The sequence below is a fragment of the Augochlora pura genome, chromosome 7 (assembly GCF_028453695.1).
Source record: "Augochlora pura isolate Apur16 chromosome 7, APUR_v2.2.1, whole genome shotgun sequence".
Lineage (NCBI taxonomy): Eukaryota > Metazoa > Arthropoda > Insecta > Hymenoptera > Halictidae > Augochlora > Augochlora pura.
This window is the reverse complement of record NC_135778.1, coordinates 2,779,674-2,799,516: the sequence shown is the minus strand read 5'-3', so window position 1 is coordinate 2,799,516 and position 19,843 is coordinate 2,779,674. Positions and strand designations below refer to the sequence as shown.

Sequence of the window (19,843 nt, the reverse complement as noted above, 5' to 3'; positions counted from 1 at the left end):
AAATATTAGTTTGTAGCTACCAGAGTTTCGAACAATTTTCACCAACGAATAGAATGTTATTCGATGCTGTTACATTGTTATTGAATCGGATAAAAATTTATTCGAATACGGAATAGAGCTAATAATTTATTGGATTAATTCTTTGTTGATGTAAGTTAATGACTCGAATAATTGATACAATTTAATGCAATACAGTTAATATAATTTAAAATACTATAATATAATTACCACAGTATAATTACCACAACTTAAAAATCAAAATCACATGAAAAATAATTGAATCGAATAAATAGATAAAATAGATAAAATAAGGGAATTTATTCGAATAATTAATTTAAATCAATTGTTCTTCGAAACAATTTAAACAATGCCGAACTCTGGTACTTACACGGGCAAACAGATGCTTTTCTGGCAAAGTGTCAACTATCAGTGACAAGCAAAGTAACAGATGTAAATAATCAATCTTGTGAGCCAAGAAGTACACCTACCACCAAGAAGACTTCTATGCATGTAACGTGTATATAAAGTGAAACGAACAGCATGACATAAACAGATTCACAATTGCGAACGATCAGGGTGAATCACTCTGTAACGAATTCTGTTCGTGTAATTAGGAGGATGGTGGAATGCGTAGGGGAGCAATGCAAAATGAATTTTCATCGTGTAATCGTGAACGAACGACGACGGAAGTGTGACGACCGCGATGTGTACCCGACGCGACACGCGTTGGTCGAAGATCTATGGGACACGCGCTATAAATCGGCTGTGAACGCGCGACGGGTATATACGGAGGTCAAAGTGCAACGTGTGTCATTTTTAGCTTGCCGGTGTAGAAGTTTCGCCGGTGGGCGAAAAGTCAAGGAAACACGTTAATGTCTCTCTGAACGTCGCAGTTTTGCTCTACCGTGAACGTCGACCGGTGCTATTGCTACGCCCGCTGTAATTTATCGATTTTATTTCGCTACGCCGATGCCAAGGTTCGACGACGGTGTTCTCGGTGAACACGTGTGCTGCGGCACGCGCCGCGCGGCTCCTTTGACACCGAACACCCGGAAGACAACTCCGTAATACGATAACGTAACTTTTTTAATTTTAACATTCTTGAATTTCTTTCTTAACAAATATTCGTCCGCGTGACGTCGTTTCACAAACGATCACCAATAGCCAAATAACGAAAATTTGTCATTTATATATTATACATAAAATAACTGACAAAATTCTATTGATTCTAAATAAATTAAATTCTAATTATTACCAAGCAGAGATCATTCCAATGAAGACAAATTTGTTTCGTATCATTTTCATATGAAAAATATATGATTTTTTTAAACAGTTCAGGCTCGTAGAATCATGTCTCGTCTACGCTTGAAACACACTTTCGACACCTAACCGCGCAACATTCAGCGAGACATTTCTGTATTTACAAGTGGGGGAGAGTTGTTGACGCTTGCAATGTCATCGATCGGTTAGGTGAACTACGGTATGGTTGCCGGGTATAATCGTAAAGTATTACTGGCTCTGTGGATGTGTTGACAGTATACTCTCTATTATCGCTAGGAAAAGTTTTGTGTCGCTTAATGTCAGGTCGTGAGTAACATAGTTGGGAAACTAGGGTGCATGTAGTAGAAAATCATCTACGGAGCGCTGCTCGTAAGAAACAACGTGAACACCGAGGGAACAACTACGTAAAGAGACATCGAGAGTTGTTGCGAAAGAATAAACATTCGATTCTTCTACGGTGAACTTACGTTTTAATTTTCCTCGGACAATTATTAATTAAGCAATTAATATATTCGCTAGCAGTGTCGCGAGTTTTTCTTTATACACCATGCAGAGTCGTGATCATTACGCAAGTGCAAAGTTACTAACGAACGCGTTAATATTAATTACTTGTCACAATAATTTTTAATAAAATCGAGATGATCGATTTCAAATTAGTATTTGTCGATAGTGTCGAATTAAAATCGAGAAGTTAAATTGTACTATTTCCAACGCTTTTGCGTTACGTAATTCATAAGAAATAAATATTAATAATCTACTAATAATATAATCTACTAGCTAAGCAATTAAATAATTCAACATAAATCTATAAACATAAATCTACGAATCTACATAAATCTATAAAAATCTAATACAACCAATAGAAATAATTAAATAATCTAATCTAGTAATTAGATAAAATAATAGTAATGTGCTACGATAATTCTTGAAGAAAGATCAGTGATCGCGCGAAGACATCGAATGGCTTTTGCAACAGCTCGACGAAACACTGACACTAAAACGCAACGATGTCAAAAAAATCGTGGAATCCGTTCGAGCCCGTTCCACCTAAGCCCGCTAATTAAACAAAACGGCGGACAAGTCGAGACGAGCCGGAACGATCGAAACGTTCAATCTGCTAATGAAATCGAAATTCTAAATGCGGCGACCGACGGAGACGCGACGACCCGATTCACTTTCTTTCGTTGTGTGCGAGCTGGCGCGCGTGTGGTGGGGCGCGCACGCACGCCAGCCACCGACGCTCCCCGACAGAAACTTCCCGGAATTAATGTATCACTCGGCCGAACACGCTCCGGACATTCCAATTAACGTGAACACAGTTCCGCGGAGATTCTGGGAGCAATCTGATACGCGGGTGCATTTTTTCAGGTCCCCCTTGGGGAGTTTTTCGCGAGAGAAAACGAGCTACTGTTTCGTGTCGGATATTTTGCGCGGACTTTCACTGGCATCTGCCCGCGGAGTGATAATAATTATTTGATTAACAATATTGTGGTATTTATGGAAAAATATTATAATATTTAAATAAATGTATTATATTATATATGATATAGTATTTTATAATACTATAGTAATATAGCTATACTATATATACTGTAATAGTACTATAAATATATTTACTTAAGTTATATAACACTACAGTACTTAAGTAAATACATTATAATACTAATATTCTAATATTTTACGTTACTATAATACTATAAATATTTATAACACTATAAAATTTAAGTAAAAGTATTAAAAACTCTCCGAGCTATATTTTTTTATAATATTATCAAGTTTCAAAGATGAAACGTGTCTTCTCGGCTGACGCGATCTAATTTGTGCCGCTGATCGGAAAGAAAAAGTTCAAGCAAATGAATTGCCGCTTAATTCTTGCCTTTCGACGATTGTGAACCTTAATCAACAGTTGCGAGCGCGGGGAAAGTCTTTTAGTACCATTTAAACAACGGCCGCGTAATGAATGCTTTTTATAATAAGCCGCGCTCGCGATGAATCGTGAAGCAGCTCGACAAAACCTGCATAAATATTTTCCTGTCGAGGTCCTGGACTTATTTTCTCTCGACACAGTTCCAGCACAGAAAAAGCGTCCGGTTGATTCACGGCGGGAAATAAAACGTTAACAATTTATAATCGCGAATCGAAGGCAAATTACAGCGCTTCGCGATAAATGCGCGTTATCAGAGCTTCCGATAGCTTATTGTTGTGCAGTTTCTCGTCTGTTCTTTTTCGATATATATATCTTTTTTCATTTAACGATTCCAGCGGATTTCGCTTGTAAAAGTATTCGATTAAATATCTGCGGATTCAGTAGTAATTAATACAAGTACGGTAATAGATGACGGTAAATGCGAAGGTGACTACAGTTTCCGTGACTCGATTGAGAAAAGCGTTAAATTTCCATAGATCTCGTCCATCTATGAACGACCTTTCCGATGAATTGACCTGCTCTGCCTGCCTTCTCCACCAAGGATGATTGCCATTAAAAGCTCATTCTACGGATGACGAGACCTAACCCAGACCTTGGCGACCTCTCGCGCGCCAAATACGCGCTGCCATAAATAAATTCAAGACGCACGGATGATGCTCGATTAAGGGGGTAGAACCGTCTCGGTCGATATCTTTTCCATATTTTTATATTCGCGTATTTTCGTATCACCGTATATTCATATTTCCATATCTCGATAGTTTTTTCTTACTTTTATGTTCATTTATTTTCGTATTTCCATATTTTTATATTTCTGTATTTTTATATTTCCATAGTTTTTCATAATATTATATTTATTTATTTTCGTATTTCCATAGTTTTGCATACTTTTATATTTTGTTTCCTTCTATATTTTTCAGTGTCACAATATTACCGAATTCTCCTTACGCCTTCGCATTTTTATATATCGACCACTCCTTTTCGCCGCAGACGCACAAAATCCGCGGTCTACCGAACCACTCGATCGTCAGAATAGCATAAGAACCTCCTTTAACATTAGAGGCCAGCTCGTCTGGCTTATCCGTAGAGAGAGACCGTTCAGAAGAAATCGAGCGTCGCGACACAATGGAATAAATAACGAAGCTTGAATAATCGAAAGACGCTCTCGAACGAGGGGACGTATCTGGAACATCTAGAATACCTCTCCCTCGCCACCCCCACTCGCTTCTTCACCGTCAATCTCGCTTCAGCATATTTCTCAATTTCAACTAATTCTCTTGAGGGTCGTTAAAGTTTGAAACAAGCGTCGCGCTTCTTCTAGAATTTCGATTCTTCTCCCTGAGTCGACCCCGGGCAATTGTCCAGCGAGAAAACGACGACGCTGTTAAAACTCTCGCGGCGTTTGTATCGGGCGCGGACCGCGTTTTAATTAGGCTAATTTCGCCCCGTAAAGTTCCGTCGAGGGTAAAGGGTCGTGGGGAGCGAAGGTATCACTTCATGGAAGATTCGTTTTTCATTGGCTAGCTTCGTCAAATCGTAGCAATAAAATCCGACTAGTCGTGAACAAAGAAATTTATTTAAGAAATTTATCGCAGAAATATTTTTATAACACGGTGAAGTTTGAGTAGGGGTTTGATAATTCTAATATTAATTGAATCATTTAATTTGGCAAATTCTGATTGTATATTTTAATATTTTTAATGTTTCGTTAAAATTTAGTCAGGAAAATACAATATTTCACAAGACCGCGTTCAGCTAATTCAACGTAACGAAAGGAACTTCGCTCAATAAAAGTTCCAATCAAGATTGCTTCGCGGTAAGGGGTTGAAAAGCTGCCGGAAGCTTTCACCCCTTTTTTTTTTACAGAGATCAAGGAACCTGGATATTCGTCAACCACGTCGGGCTCGTTAAGACAACTTTACAAAACGGAACGAAATAAATAAGAGCCCGGTAAAGATTCTGTCAAGATCAAGGAGATACCGTTCTCTCCGTTGGCGCGAGGGTTGAAGCAGAAAACGGAAGCTTTCGGCCGTTTTGCCGCTCGAAGAAAGTTGAAATTCTTCCGTTATATTACAGCCATTTGGGCGGTACTGCGGAGCGAAACAAAATAAATAAATGGCCAATAAAGGTCCCGGCAAGATCCAGATAACTCGCTATTCATTTTGGGGGCTGGGAGGAACGGGGTTTGAAACGCCACCGGAATCTTTTGTCCCTCGGCTCCCGTTCAACGACGTGTCTTTGACCCCATTCTGGCGACAGCCACTGTGTACACATCCTACGTCTGCGTGAAAGCATTCTGGCTGGCCAGAGAGAGAGAGAGAGAGAGCCGCTTTGTGCAGACACTCCCGGCTTAAAAGTCTCGGGCCAGAACTTGCGTAACACACCGTCCAAATCCGTTGTGCCCCCCAACAATGACACACCCGCTGGACATCCCTACTTGCAATGACGCATAGCGAGACGTCCGAGTCAAAGGCCTGGACACAGGTCGATTTTGTGAACGCTGCACAAGGTGGCCAATTTCTATCGTATAAGCTAGTTAACCCTTTGCACCCGAATGGTGACTCGGAGACACCATTAAAATTATTAGATCATGTTCCAAAAAGATTTGTATGTTGCATACTTAAAAAGGGAACTCCCCGATTAACAGGTTAAAAGTGCAAGTGTTGTATTTACTTCTTGGACGAAGAACAGAGATTCATATATTTCATATAATTAACATGTTTTAGCGATGGCGCACTCCACGTTCCAACCCACTTCATTACCTCCGCATTAAATTATTCGTTACTTCCCGCGCATTCGCAACGAAATTAGCGAAATTCCGAAATACGATGAAAAATTATCTGTCCTAAATAAAATGACATTCAATGTACTTTTAATTACTGGTGCTTGAAAATAAATATCTCGACGGATGGATTTGTAATTTCAAATAATTTTAAGGTAAACATCCGCTTCGTGCTATCTTCCACAAATAAATAACACGCGATGTACTTTCGATTACTAGTATTTGAAAAAGGAATATCTCGACGCATCAATTCTGTAATTTAATGTAAATAATTTTAAAGTAAACATCCGCTACGCGCTATCTTCCATAAATAAATCGCATGTAACGTATTTTCGGTTACTGATATTTTAAAATAAATATCTCGACGCTTCAATTTGTAATTTCAAATCATTTTAAAGTGAAGATTCGCTGTGCAGTAATAAACACAGCGATCCTCGACATACTAATAAGAAATAGAACGTTTATGCTACGCGCATGCGGCCATAAATTGCATTTTACGGACGGTGTAAAATTTCCGACAACGTCTAATGCACCTTAAATCCTTAATTCGAACGCGGACGGGGCTTAATTCTGGGCGGAATTATGACATTACGTGAAATTACGGAGGTCCGCGCGGATACTCTGGTGGCAGCGCCCTAGTGTTTGCCGAAGAATCCCGGCGCCACCGACGCGCAACGATCACACAAAGAAAACAACGCTTTCCTTCCACGGCCGCGTCTCGTATTTGCCCTCTCTTATTTACCGGCTTCTTCACTCCCCCACCCGGCATCACTTTCCCCTCACATCGGCAATTTGTTTAACCGACCGCGCCGTCCCCCCTCTTACGCAAACACAACATAATCAGCCAACCCGATATTATTACCATTTAGAGACACGGACGCCGAATAAATCGAGCATTGATATAATCGAGATCGAACAACGGCACTCGCAGAAACGAGGGCTCATTACTTAAAGCTAACGATTCGATTAGTAATCACGGTGTTGCGGTTCGTTTAGTCTACTCGTTCCGCCGCCGCCTTGTCTCGAGAATTCTAACTACGGATTTATGCGTTCGGGATAAATCAATTTGACGACGCTTCAATTAACCCTCCAAACGACATTATGTTTCTTTTCGATGTAAATTCGATTCGAATTCGATTAAAGAAGTTATCTAATTTTTACAGGTTTATGGATCAAAAAGCTCTTGAAACTTGGTTCTAGTTTCCTGAAATTTGATAAAATATTAACGGCGTTAAAAAAAAGTTCAGAGAGCTAAGAGACTCGCGGTAGAAATTTCGTGTCACTGTCGCTTCGCTTTATGAATTCGTTAAAACTTCTCGACTGTGAAAAAATTCTATCAAATTTATGCCCTTCCCACGGTTCGGGTGAAATTCGAAAAATAACACGTCAAATCGACGAGCTTTTACGGTCGCGTTCGAAGTAATTTAAAATTGTTGAAACTGCCGATGGGGAAATTAACGGTTGCATTTAAATAGAACGAGGCTAGCGTCGGATGGCCGACGTTATATTCGCATTTTCACGGAAACAAAATGTAATTGAAAGCTACGGGGACTGCCAAGGGGCGAAACGGAAAATGGCTAACACGAATATTTATACCGTTGCGTGTCGCGCGAGAAGCTGGAACAACGCGACGCGCAATTTCATATTTGTTTCGTCGATCTTTCTCTCTCGAATAAACAATATGACACGAATTTTCGTTTCACCGTTTCCACGGTTCTTGATAACGACTCGCATCGTCATTCATTCGGCCACGCGCGATCCCCCCGCGCTGATAAAATACGCTTCCGAACCCTCCCGAACTAATTAAACCGTTCCGGTTATCCAAGCGTTTCCCGTATTAAATTCCCTTTGCACTTTTCAATGGCACAGCGCTGGCCACGGCCAACAGGCTGCCGCAGTCGCCGACTAATTTGCATAAGTTCACGAGAAATAGAGATTGCAGCATTAATTAGGGGATCAACCAAAATTTCTGACGACTGTCGTCCAAAAGACACGAGTTTCCATTACATTGGCACTTCGCGTTCGCTATCACGTACACGTGATTCTCGAAAATTGCGTTTAATTGCTCGATGCATTGAAACTAACGAAATCGTAGTTAAATGAGAACGTACGTGACCATGGAACATGAATAGAGAGCCGATTTTAAATCCCGAATAATTGTAATAAATGAAGTAACTTGAAAAATATTGAACTGTGGTGTAAGTTAAATTTTCGTCGAGGTTATTAAACGCAGTTTGGTTAGAACGATGCAATTCCTTTGCTTTATCTCGTTGCAACGAAGACGCGCGTTGCATTGAATTTCTTGCACGAAATTCCGATCGCCACATTATCGAGAAACGGGGCCGGCTCGGTTGTCAACTAAGGGGTCGCAATTAGGTTAAACCAATGATAGATCGTATTACAGTGACCTCTAACCTCAACAGTCGACTCGCGAACAATTACAACCGATTAACCGGCCGACGCGTGACGAGGCTGTTTACGCTGTTATTTTCCTGTTGAGCGATCCAACGTGTCCGCGGCAGCGATATAATTTTAATCAACGCAAATTCGCGGAGCGCTCGACAAAGACTCCGGCTGAGAATCTCGGCAAAGTAGCCGCCGTGATCGATCGTGTAACTCCGAGAAAATTCGGCGAAGCCGACCGGTGTGTTGCGCGGGGCGAATCTCGTTACGGGCCGTGTTTATTCGATAGAAGGCGCTAGAGAAACGTTTCCGGCGACGGAAGTCGCGCCTCCGACGGGAACGCGATTGCGAAACGGATGCGGACGACGGCTGATAACGAGCACACCGTGTCAAGTGCACAAATCAGACTGTCAATGCGCTGGCAAAACACTAACTACCGCCGCCGTTTACCGTTCCAACTTCGAATCAAATTACCTCGCTCGAACATCGCCGGCGAGTTCTTTCAAACGCGCCCCGGCAACTTCCTCCCGTTTCCCATTGAAACCGAACGCCACAGATGCGTGTCACAATGCTAATGGAACGTGGCCGACTACCGTGTCGCGGACCAGTGTCCCTGGAAAATGGACCGCAACGTACCGAGCGACTTAAATCCATTTCCGGTTGTCGGGGCACGTTCGAAATAGAATTTATCCAGCGTGCGTGCACACTCCGACCAGTCCAACGGACATTTTCTTCTATTTCACCGTAGAGGTTTCCTCCGATCCGATCACAATCGCCGACACAAACTGTTAACACGTCAAGTGCGATGTCGGTTCCACGGCGGGACCGACGGTCACCTTTCTTCTACGTTTATTTTTTAACCCGGTCCAAAAAGCACTGACTTCGACCGGAAATTGGCTTCGCACTTAACGCGTTAACACTTTCACACGTCCAATGACAGCAACGTGGTGCCATTGGCAGGCCTGTCATCATTTGCCGGTGACAATGTGGTGTCATTGGCAAGGTTATGTCGAACAGAGAAAAACAGAGTTGTACGAACGATTTTTAAGGTTTGTAGAAGAACCGGCCAGCCGATACAAAAATCTGTATCTGTAAAAATACTGATCGATATCTTAGCTATTACTCCATTCACAGGAAGATAATAAAGTGCTCTAAACAAGTTATGCTATTTCTTTTTAACCGTGCTTTGTTCGACGCCTTTAGAACGTGTCAACGTATGAATGTCAATTGTAAAACACTGCGATCTCGTGACTTCCTTCTGAACACATAAAGATATCAGATACAAGAGATAGACACCGAAGAGAATTTTGAAGATCCTACAACATCGACTCGTGATCCACTTCACGGACTACATGGAAATTTCAAACGCCACCAATTGATTCCAATTTCTCCGAGTAAAGAAGATGTCGTGTATGTTGTTCGCATCGAATGAGGAAAGCCACGAATTTGATAAGTAAATCTTGCAAAATCGCATTACGTTAGGGGAACTGTTCTGCTAGCTATCATCGAAAAGAGAAATATTAAATATTGCAGAATTTGGTTAAAACGGATTTACTTTATTTTAAAGAGAAGTTTAATAAGGAGATATATTATAATTAGATTAAAAATATGTTTTAATGTTTCTTTTAAACAACCTCGATAAATCACATTTATTTACACGCATCGTTTCCCAAATAGCAGCTAAGTTCATTACGGTTGCAATGAATCTCGTGCTCTATATACGTGCATTTTAATGAACCACTTTGCAAAGAGTTGCGGCGACAGAGAAGAACATTTTTGCGAACCGTGCGGACGTAGAAAGTGTTAAAAAAAGATCGCCCTAGAACGAGCGTGCCGCAAGTCGCCTACAACAAATTCCTGCACTGTTCTTAATTAAAAAAAAAAAAGACCTATTATGTACTTCGACTCGATATGCACCGTCACTCGTTACTCGATACTAACCAAACACAGTCGTGTGGCCCTCCGATCGAGGGACTCACCGTCCGAGAGAAAGAGTGAGAGACACGCTCCGTTTCCGACCTGTCCCCTGTCAGCCCTGTCCGAGCGATCCTAACCAAGAAATCGCGATCGTGTCACAGGCTCTCCTCCGTTCCCTCTCGTCACAGAAAAACTTCACCGTGCTACGAGCGTGTGTCGCATGCATCGAAAGGGGGTAACAAGAGAACACTTTACCTCGGGATCGACGACGCGGCGACTCGCTCGATGCAGTCGAGCCTCCGGGATCGAGTTGCACCGACTGCGTGAAATCGTGGCGAACCGAGGGTTTGACGGGAAAAAAAGTGGGCTCCGGGGGGGACCAGCGATCGCCGGTCACGCGCTCGACGCTTTCGTGTCCGAGAGGCCACTGACAGAAATCGCGACGTTCGCGACGCGATGCCCCCATCTTGCTCGGCTACTCCCCTTCCCCTGCCGTCGGATCCCACGGGTGGGGGATGGCGAGAGGGAGAGAGAACGCGGCGCGCGCGCACCTGAGCGACGGAGACAGAGAGAGGCTCTATCGACCCGCGAACGGCGCGCGGTCTGCAAAAGATGGAGATACACGCGCCGTCAGCAATGGGTCCGAGGAAAACGGTCCGTTCTGCGCCCTCGTGCATGGTAGCCGCACGGAATAACAACTGTTGGGCCCGTTCACGCGTTGGTATCACCCATCCTCCATTAGTTTAATTACTCAACTGTACTCCGTCGTCACGGTTCTCTCGCCAGCCGACGGACTACGCGGTAAAAGCGGTTTGAGGTTATGCGCGCCCTTAGGGCTCGCGCCGAACGCTGTTCAACTCGGCCAGAAGTACAATTCACCGCAGAAGCGACCGACTCGAATTAAGAAGGCTGTTTGAGTTTTTATCGTGACCGAGTAAAGATACGAAGCATGTTTTGCAACAGTCGTCGCACGAAGTTACAAACGCGATTTTTTCACTGGTACGAAACGAGACACATTGGTCGCATTAAGACTAATTTTGACGTTAACCTTCGTTGTGGTTGCTATTACTTTGTGATTGCTTGCGTACTTTTAACACTGAACCTACCGATTCGATCAAAATGATTGGTTTCACTTTTTTTTTAAGGTCTCTGACATTATGAAGACTCTTTTTCGTAGAATATACCATCCTAAACAGAAGTTCCGATCCGGTTTTGGTAATTTGACGTTGTCGTACCTCTAGGTTGCTATATATATTTTTTCCAGGTGTAGTAATTTTTAATGTTCTACGTAAGGTTTGAAAATCTCATAAATTACATAATATTATTGTCAGAAAAATACTCGAGAAAACTGTAATATCTCGATGCTGTCAATTTTTCAGGCTGAGCCTTTTCTTTTATGAAATCAATGCAACAGTCGCACGTCTCGTCTGATCAAAACCAGGACTGCTCTACTGCCGGCTGACTCTACGACTGCTTCGCAGAAAACCGTCGGACCAATTTCTCAATTCTAACGCTCGTTGTAAGAAAAATCGCGACAATTACAAACAAATTCAGTCTCGTAATTGTTACGAAGCAGCACACGATTAGTCACTCTTTATGGCTCGCTGGGTTTAGCTTTAAACCGCTGGATAGGGACTCGTTGCCGCTGGCCCCGCTCCGGTGATTATACCGTCGCGTGACGAGCATATGAGGAGCGATAGTGATCGGTAACCGGGGGGAACTGGTTGCAGAAGCAGAAGGATCGTGATTGTCGCTTGGATGAAAAATCGCTTGAAAATCGACGTCCTCGAGGACGCCCGGTCCTTCGAGGGAACTCCAGTGGACCCGAAAATACTGGCTTTAATTAAAGTTTGCCCCGTGCGTCAAGCATGCGTGGTTCTCGCAACACATTTCTTTCCTATAGTCGACGTTATTCGGTTGAAATGATTCATATTGTAAAGATACACTAAATCAATTGTAAAGAAATCTATATCAATTATTTCAGAAAGCTATCTACAGTGACAATTATCCTCGGCGAATAGTGATATTTGAAAAAAGTAATGGGTCTATGAGTTCATCTTATTTCGAACTATAGTCTGCTATCAACAAGTCGATGGTAATGCGAGCACACACAGGATCGTTGAATGCCAAAGGAAAAGAGGAAGACAGAGACGGAGTTAGAGAACGAGAGAGAGGTGAGGAAGGATCGATGCTATCGCTATGCACATGCACGTATCCGCGAGCGACGTCGACGGACGACAAAACGGCGCCAACGTTGGCCTTGGAACGGGGCTACAATATCTTTCGAAAATTTCCCGCCTCCGGGGGTCGGAGCGTTTGACAGAACCAGGTGGCCCGGTAGAAGACGACGAGGACAAAGAATCGCTGATAAGCATCGCGGAGGTTGAGGCTCCTCGAAATCTTCACCGCTATATCCACCTAATCCTCGTGTACCTTAAGGTCAATTTCCCGACGGCGGATCGAGCACATGAAATTCATTCGTTTGCACAGTCTCGCCTGCCTCGGCAGGGGAACTTGCCCTTAAGCTACCGCTCCGCTAATTTCTATCAAGTTAATCCCCTTGGATTTCCTTTGATCATCGCGATTGAATACGAGCAATTTTAGCGAATTATTCAAGCTGTAATTTCGTACAATGCAGACACAATTAAAACCGCCGACGGTCCAGGTGTTAAGAGTTACAGATGAAAGTTCAACGATTATTAACCCAGTCACGTTCAACCCCTCCATCCGGTGATTAAACTTGCGGGAATTCAATTATTTTCACGGTAGTATCTTAATCCTGTATAAGACAAAAAGCTGTCGCTAATTGTGTCTGACGATAAATAGTTCGCGAACCGACTCTGATAATGTTAACTGTATTCTTTTGGCATCAACCCTTTCGGCGATTTTACGTCGTATTATACAGATGCAATTTTAATGGTTTTTTTAAACTCTAACAAATACGATGATTTACAAATTATTTTGAGATTTGATTATCATTGAGTTCGATCCAATGAAATTCAATTTTCTTTCGCTAATTCGATTTTCTTTTCGAACCCGGCGAACGTTAATTCGCACTCTCGACCGATTCGCGTCCCGCAGAATCATCGTCCCGGCTCTTTGCAGCAACGGGTCACGAGACGCGCTATCTATTTAGCGACACGTTTCAGCGGCTTTTCGGTCTGAATAAGCTCTCCAATACGCCGCGGTGCACGCGGAGCTGAAACATACACGGTTTTCCCGCGGACTTCCGACACGCGAGCTATTACAAGCGCCCTTGATTATAAAGGCCTTTCAAGAATGGGTGACTCAACGTTCACCCGCGAATGGTGCCCGTAAAACTCAAAATTCTACGCGGTGAATAACAATTCGCTGTGAATTTGTGCTCCACGATTTCTAGCAAACAAATACGCGACACGATTCAGTAACCGCGTCGTCGGAATTTAAATAATAAAAAGACCGTGCTGGTTTATACAAAATAAAAATTCTCTGCATCAATTTGTACACAGTGTATTTTATCAAATAAAATAAATAATAAATATTAACAAGTCCAATGATAAATATAATTTTGGAGCAATCAAATGGCGTTTTTCATTCCGAGCAATTTTCTGACACGTGTATTGCCCATACACGGCAGTAAAAATTCCTTCGTGTAAATTGCGACGTGTCAGATGGTGGCGGGATTGTCGGAGAGGATTTGTGTTAATTAATAAAAAGAAAGCATTAACGTAATGAACGGTCGCGCGAGCCACACCTCGACGGTCGCACGCAATTCTCGCAGCACCGCCGGTGTCCTAATTCTCCTCGCGGACAACAAAGGGAGACGTTTAATTCGCCGGTTCAACGATCGACCATAAGGATTCATTAATTTCTTAGGCTGGCTTCCTTAGCGGCCCCGACGATATCTACCGTGCGCTTAAAATCGTCTTATTCTCCTTTGCTCCGTTCGGATCCCCTACTTCAAACACTCGGCTGAAGAGGGCGGCTCGGGCTAAAATAATACGCAGAGACGGGTTTTTATTTCGCGTAACCTCCTGTCTGAAAAGCTTCTTTATCAACCATGTCTGCGCCACGCAAGCTCCCGCCGCGTTCCTCCCTCGTCTAGGCTCCGCGAGACACCGTTCCACCGTTCGTAGCCGAAACTTAATCCCCCGGCCTCGTAATTTCTTCTGTAACGCTGCCTTCATTGTCTATTCTTTGCGCAATTCCCTCCGAGACACGCGAAACCCTACGAACTCCCGTTTATATTCCAACGATCCGAATTCAACAGAGGACATCAATGCTCCAAACGGATGTTTAAACGTACAACTCAGCTTTGTGAAATATTTGAAATCTAAGGCGTCGATGTACTTGGAACGGTATACCAATTATACTAAATTTCTCAAATAATATTTATTAATAATATAATATTTTAGTCGCAGAATAATAAGCAAGTTATTTCAGAAGCCATTCCGTATACTAGCGTAAATCATTGCGTGCTTGTTTCACGGTGTTCATCGATTTGTGCAGCAAACGGATCAAATAATTTGCGTATTTAACTTGCTTTTATACTGTTTCACGCGATGGAAATAAATCTGGATATTTTAAATAACAGAAAAAGTATTGGAAATGAGAAAAACGATGCGCGTTCGCTGTAATTATTAATCAATGGGCAAAGAAATTTCAGATAGAAATTCAGTGAATAAATATAATGCACAAATGGGATAAAAATGTGTAACAAACAGATATAATAACGAAATAAATGTGGCAAAACAAACGTAATAAATCAATAATAAGAAATGCAAAAAATTAATATAAGAACGTAATCGATAAATGCGACGAAAAGAATGTAACAAATAAGTCGTGCAAGAGGATCGCTGAATATACGATCGAATAAGTTAAACTTACGGCGCCGTTGAACGTTCAAGTGCAACCCTTTGAACGGTAGTAAAATGCCGCGAAACATTGTTACGTCCGGCAACGATCCGCAACGAAAGTAACCGTAATTGAAGCCGCGAACGGAAAGCGTTTGAAGAATTGCGTGCCGTGTCCGCGCACGTGCCGGCAGAAAAATACGTCGAACGGCCGGAACAATATTTGCTCGCGTCCGCTATCGCGCGGGCATTTTGGAAAGAAACGGCCCCTTGTTATTGCGTTCGTGATACGGAGCGTGTGCCACGGCCGCTAGACCGCCATGGCTCGATTTATTTTTTTTTCCAGGGGCGTGACCGTGTTTACACCGAAAACATTTGCGGGCTTACCTGTTCATCGTCATCCGCAGCAGTCCCGATTTCCCTTGGGCCGCCGTCAAAAGCCGGCTCGTCCTTCAGGTACGTCACGGAAGGGCACACCTGCGCCGACTGATTAACGTGTCGTTTCCGGTCCCTACCGGCGTCCTGCAAGAAGAGAAAAGCAGTATAATTATTACATGACGGTACACCCTCGACGCGCATTGTATTGTTCTTTATCGAATCAGTTGGCGAAACGATTCCTGACATTATTATTATCGCTATTATTCTATTCGAATTATTTCAGTAAGCTTCCTAGATGTCAAATTTTTTTATACGGCAATGAAAATATGCTACGGACTTTTAAAAATTTTTATGACCAAGCGTCCTTGCATCTAGATTTGATTTCACACCTTTTTGTGTGTATTATTTTCCAAGAACCTTCATAGATTTTAATAACAAATGGAGATTCTCTTTTTTTGTATTTCAGGTCGCATTAACACACCTCAAGTCGCGACCGTTTTATTTTGCTTCTAAATTTTAGAATTGCATTATATTAATAAAATGTATAAATGATATAATATATATATATAATCGTATTGATCCCTATGTTTCGGTATTTTTCGAGAATGTTTGCAAAGTATAAATTTATTAAGACCCAGACACGATTTATCGCTGCTAATAGACCGGAATGCGTGAGTATATCTTTTGCCTGCCAGATGTACGACCACGCACGAACCTGTTCCACTCGCCCGATCGGGAATAGTAGTCGCTACTGTCCGACCACGAATGAGCCTATACCGCTTGCCTGATTAAGAGCGGAGAAGTTCTACTACTGCCTGACCTATGCGCGACTTCTACCCTTTGTTTGACAACACCCCGAGCTATTCTACTAGCATCTGATCAACGGAAACATTCCAGTGCTATATGAGTACTGTACTACTTACACCACTTGCCTTTCGATTCTAATAATTGTATTAGTCGCGAAAGATATTCGATATTTAAAAAATTATACAATAATATTGAAGCTTACGGTAGTTTATCTCAATAATAGATATTAAATTCATTGGTTACCATGACAACCGATTCACAGGTTATCGTTCTAGGTATTAAAAGCCGATTTATAGGCTACCGGTTGGTAAAGTGTTAAAACAAACTACTTTGTGCATCGTATTCGTCTCTTTAAACCAATCAGATTCTATAGCTTAATTCTTCTCGTAAGTTCACGTCGCAAATGTTTTTTTTTTAATGATATCTTTGATAACTTCACACTCCGTTTCAACACTTTCATGACCACCTCGAGAACATAAAAGATTTCATAAAATTACCAGTATTTTATTCGACTAAATTTTAAATATATATTGGAATTTTATTCCAATCTTAAAGACAATGAAAAATAATAAAAAAAAGAAACAACATTATAACCTTAACATCAGCGAGCGATGACATCATTATCTAAATGGCTCGTTTTAATCGAAGATCACCCTGTATGCAAAATGTCGACGGATTTATTACTGAAGTACCGGAGAAGTTTCGAAGAACCCGGTAGACTCGGTAGATACTCGCACGAAAATGATTCGGGAAACTTCTAGAATCGGTGGCGACCCTAAAACTCCGACCTGAATTACCGACAAGGACGGGACAACCGTGAGTCAGCGCACTCTGCGACTTACGATTACGTACTAAAGCCGCGCGACGGCTGGAAAGGCACCGTGAAAAATCGTTAACCACGCGCCTTTGTCGCGGTCGTACACCTTTGACAGAGATCAGGCATGCGAGGAACATCTACGCGACATTTTCCAAACGTTGGCAAACACCGTTGGAACCCGGCCACGCGGACGTAGGCCAATTATGACATAATAACGGCCGATTGTCGCAACAGACGACGGCGGCGCGACGCGGCTTGATTAACGGGCCCCTGCACCACATTGTACCACGGTGTCCCGTAAGTTCTTTCCGCGCTACGTTATGTATAACCCCCTATGGTATGCTCGTTAACGTTGCACAATCATTTCATAAAAGATGGAATATATGAATAGGTATGACATTTGGCTTCCTATGCTAATTCACGGAGAGTGAACTTATGAACCGTCTATTGATTTCGCATAAAAAAAAGAAAGAAACTTACGGGACACACTAATATTAAATTACACGACGGAAACGCGCCGGGAAAATCGGAATCTCGAGCCGTGGTTTCGAAACTTTCGCGTGTTCCTCTCCAAAGATGGCGTCGCTAGGATGTGCCATTTTTGGTTCAATAACGGAACGAGAGATGTATCGTTCGATTTGCACGCGACTCAAAGATCGTGGCTGTTGCCACCGTTCTTACAATGTTCGCGGGAAATCACGGAATCGGATCGATAGCGTTAATTACAAAGGGGCGTTGCGATCGATGACATTTACTAATTAGAACGGCCACCACTCGGGTCGAGTTCATTAATGCAAAGGAGACTTTGCCCCTTTATGAAAAGTGCTCGCTTTTTTTCTGCAAACTCTCACTGTTTGAATCTAGTTTGTTTCACGAATACTTCACGTTTCTTTTGTATTTTCTATAGCCATTTGATTAATATTAAATATTAATATCAAATGTTAATATCAAATATTGATATCAAATGTTAATATCAAATATTGATGTCAAATATTAATATGAAATATTTATATCAAATATTAAACCAAATATTAATATCAAATGTTAATATCAAATATTGATATCAAATATTAATATCAAATGTTAATATCAAATATTGATATCAAATATTAACATCAAATATTTCATATTAATAATTAACTATGAAAAGCGATAAACAACTTCCAAAGTAGCTAAATATAAATAAACGAATACAGAATTCTCTCTCGCAACAATACCGAATCGCAACAATAATAATTTCAATCGTACACGGAAGAATCGAAAATAGAAAGAAAAGGAGCGAGAGCAGAACGGAAACCGACCGCGAGGAAATAACACGGAAAATAAATGGCTCGCGCGAACGATCACGAACATTGTTATCAACCCTATCCGTTTGCATGCTGTTCCGTTCATTTCTCGATTGCTCGTTTGCTTGTGAATTCCGGTAACCCGTTCGCGATCCGAATCTGTTACAAGAAGCCTCGTGAATAATAGAAGTCATTAAAAATTCCAGGTGTACATTCGCTTAATGAAAAAGCGACGAGTCTCGCCGCGGATTTCGTGGGAAAACGACCGCGGAAAAACTGAACGACTGACAACGATTAATACAAAGTTTGAATCAAAAATAAAAAAATATAAAATTCTGAATTTCTAAGTTTCTGAAAGCTTAAAAAACTTTCGGTATAGATTATTCGAATGCGATACGTGTTGGGCAAATAACGCATTTGATCCTACCAATCGAATTGAACGATAAAACTTTCAGTCGATGACGAACTAATTTCGGCACGAATTTGCACGATTCGGGTAGCAAATTGAGGTGCTATTTCGAGCCCTGAACCCAATTACAGCCTGTCGGCGAACATTTATAATAACTTAGAAACATTGGGCGAAACATTATAGCACCTGTGGATGAAAACGACTACGATTGTTTTCTCGATGATTGAACGATCACAGCATTTGGTATACTTATATACATATATTCATTATATATTTTCATCGAACCTCGATATCTCTTTTCTTAAGTATCTCTTCTCAAAACATACATATGTACACGCGTACAAATATAATATATAATATATACATTATATTCATATTCTCGCAACACGCTTATAAATACGTTCCCGAACGCGGGAACGCGACGAATCGAGATGACGATCTAACCGAAAACGACGATCGTACACGTCGCTCGTTGTACAACGTACAAAATATATATACATATATTATATACATATACACAGAGATATGCACATCGGTATACATACGCGTATACGTATATAATATGTATACGTATAATACATATGATATAATACATATGCATGTACGTACAGGGTGACCGAAAAATTCCTGAGGTAATTCGGAGTAAAATTTTCCTTTATAAAAATCTTCTCCGAGGCGTCGTTAACGAGTTATTAACGAAAAACCGTGACCAATGAGGCGAGCTCGGCTGACGCAAGCGGACGAAGCGTAGTTCCGCTGATTGGCTCAACTGCAACGCGCCAACCGAGCTCGCCTCTCGTTGGTCACTGTTTCGCATTAATAATCCGAAAACAAAGCCTCGGATCAAAATTTCGCAAAGGAAAAGGTTACTTCAAATGACCTCTATTTCCAAATTCCGATACTTTTCGGACACTCTGTACACAGTCGCATATACAGCATGCATACACACACGCATGTACAGACGCATATAATCAGCATACACAGTATGCAGAGAGAATCGGTTTCAC

At 41.8% G+C, this 19,843-nt stretch overlaps 1 protein-coding gene across 3 annotated transcripts in view; it reads right to left on the bottom strand.

Moving 5' to 3' along the window:
- Mctp (multiple C2 domain and transmembrane region protein) overlaps positions 1–10,669 on the bottom strand; it is a 55,620-nt gene extending 44,951 nt beyond the window's left edge. For all 3 annotated transcript variants that reach the window (XM_078187812.1, XM_078187810.1, XM_078187811.1), the window contains exon 1: positions 10,563–10,669. The gene's annotated coding sequence lies outside the window, so the exon portion shown is untranslated. The remainder of the gene's footprint in view (positions 1–10,562) is intronic.
- Positions 10,670–19,843: the final 9,174 nt, after the last annotated feature.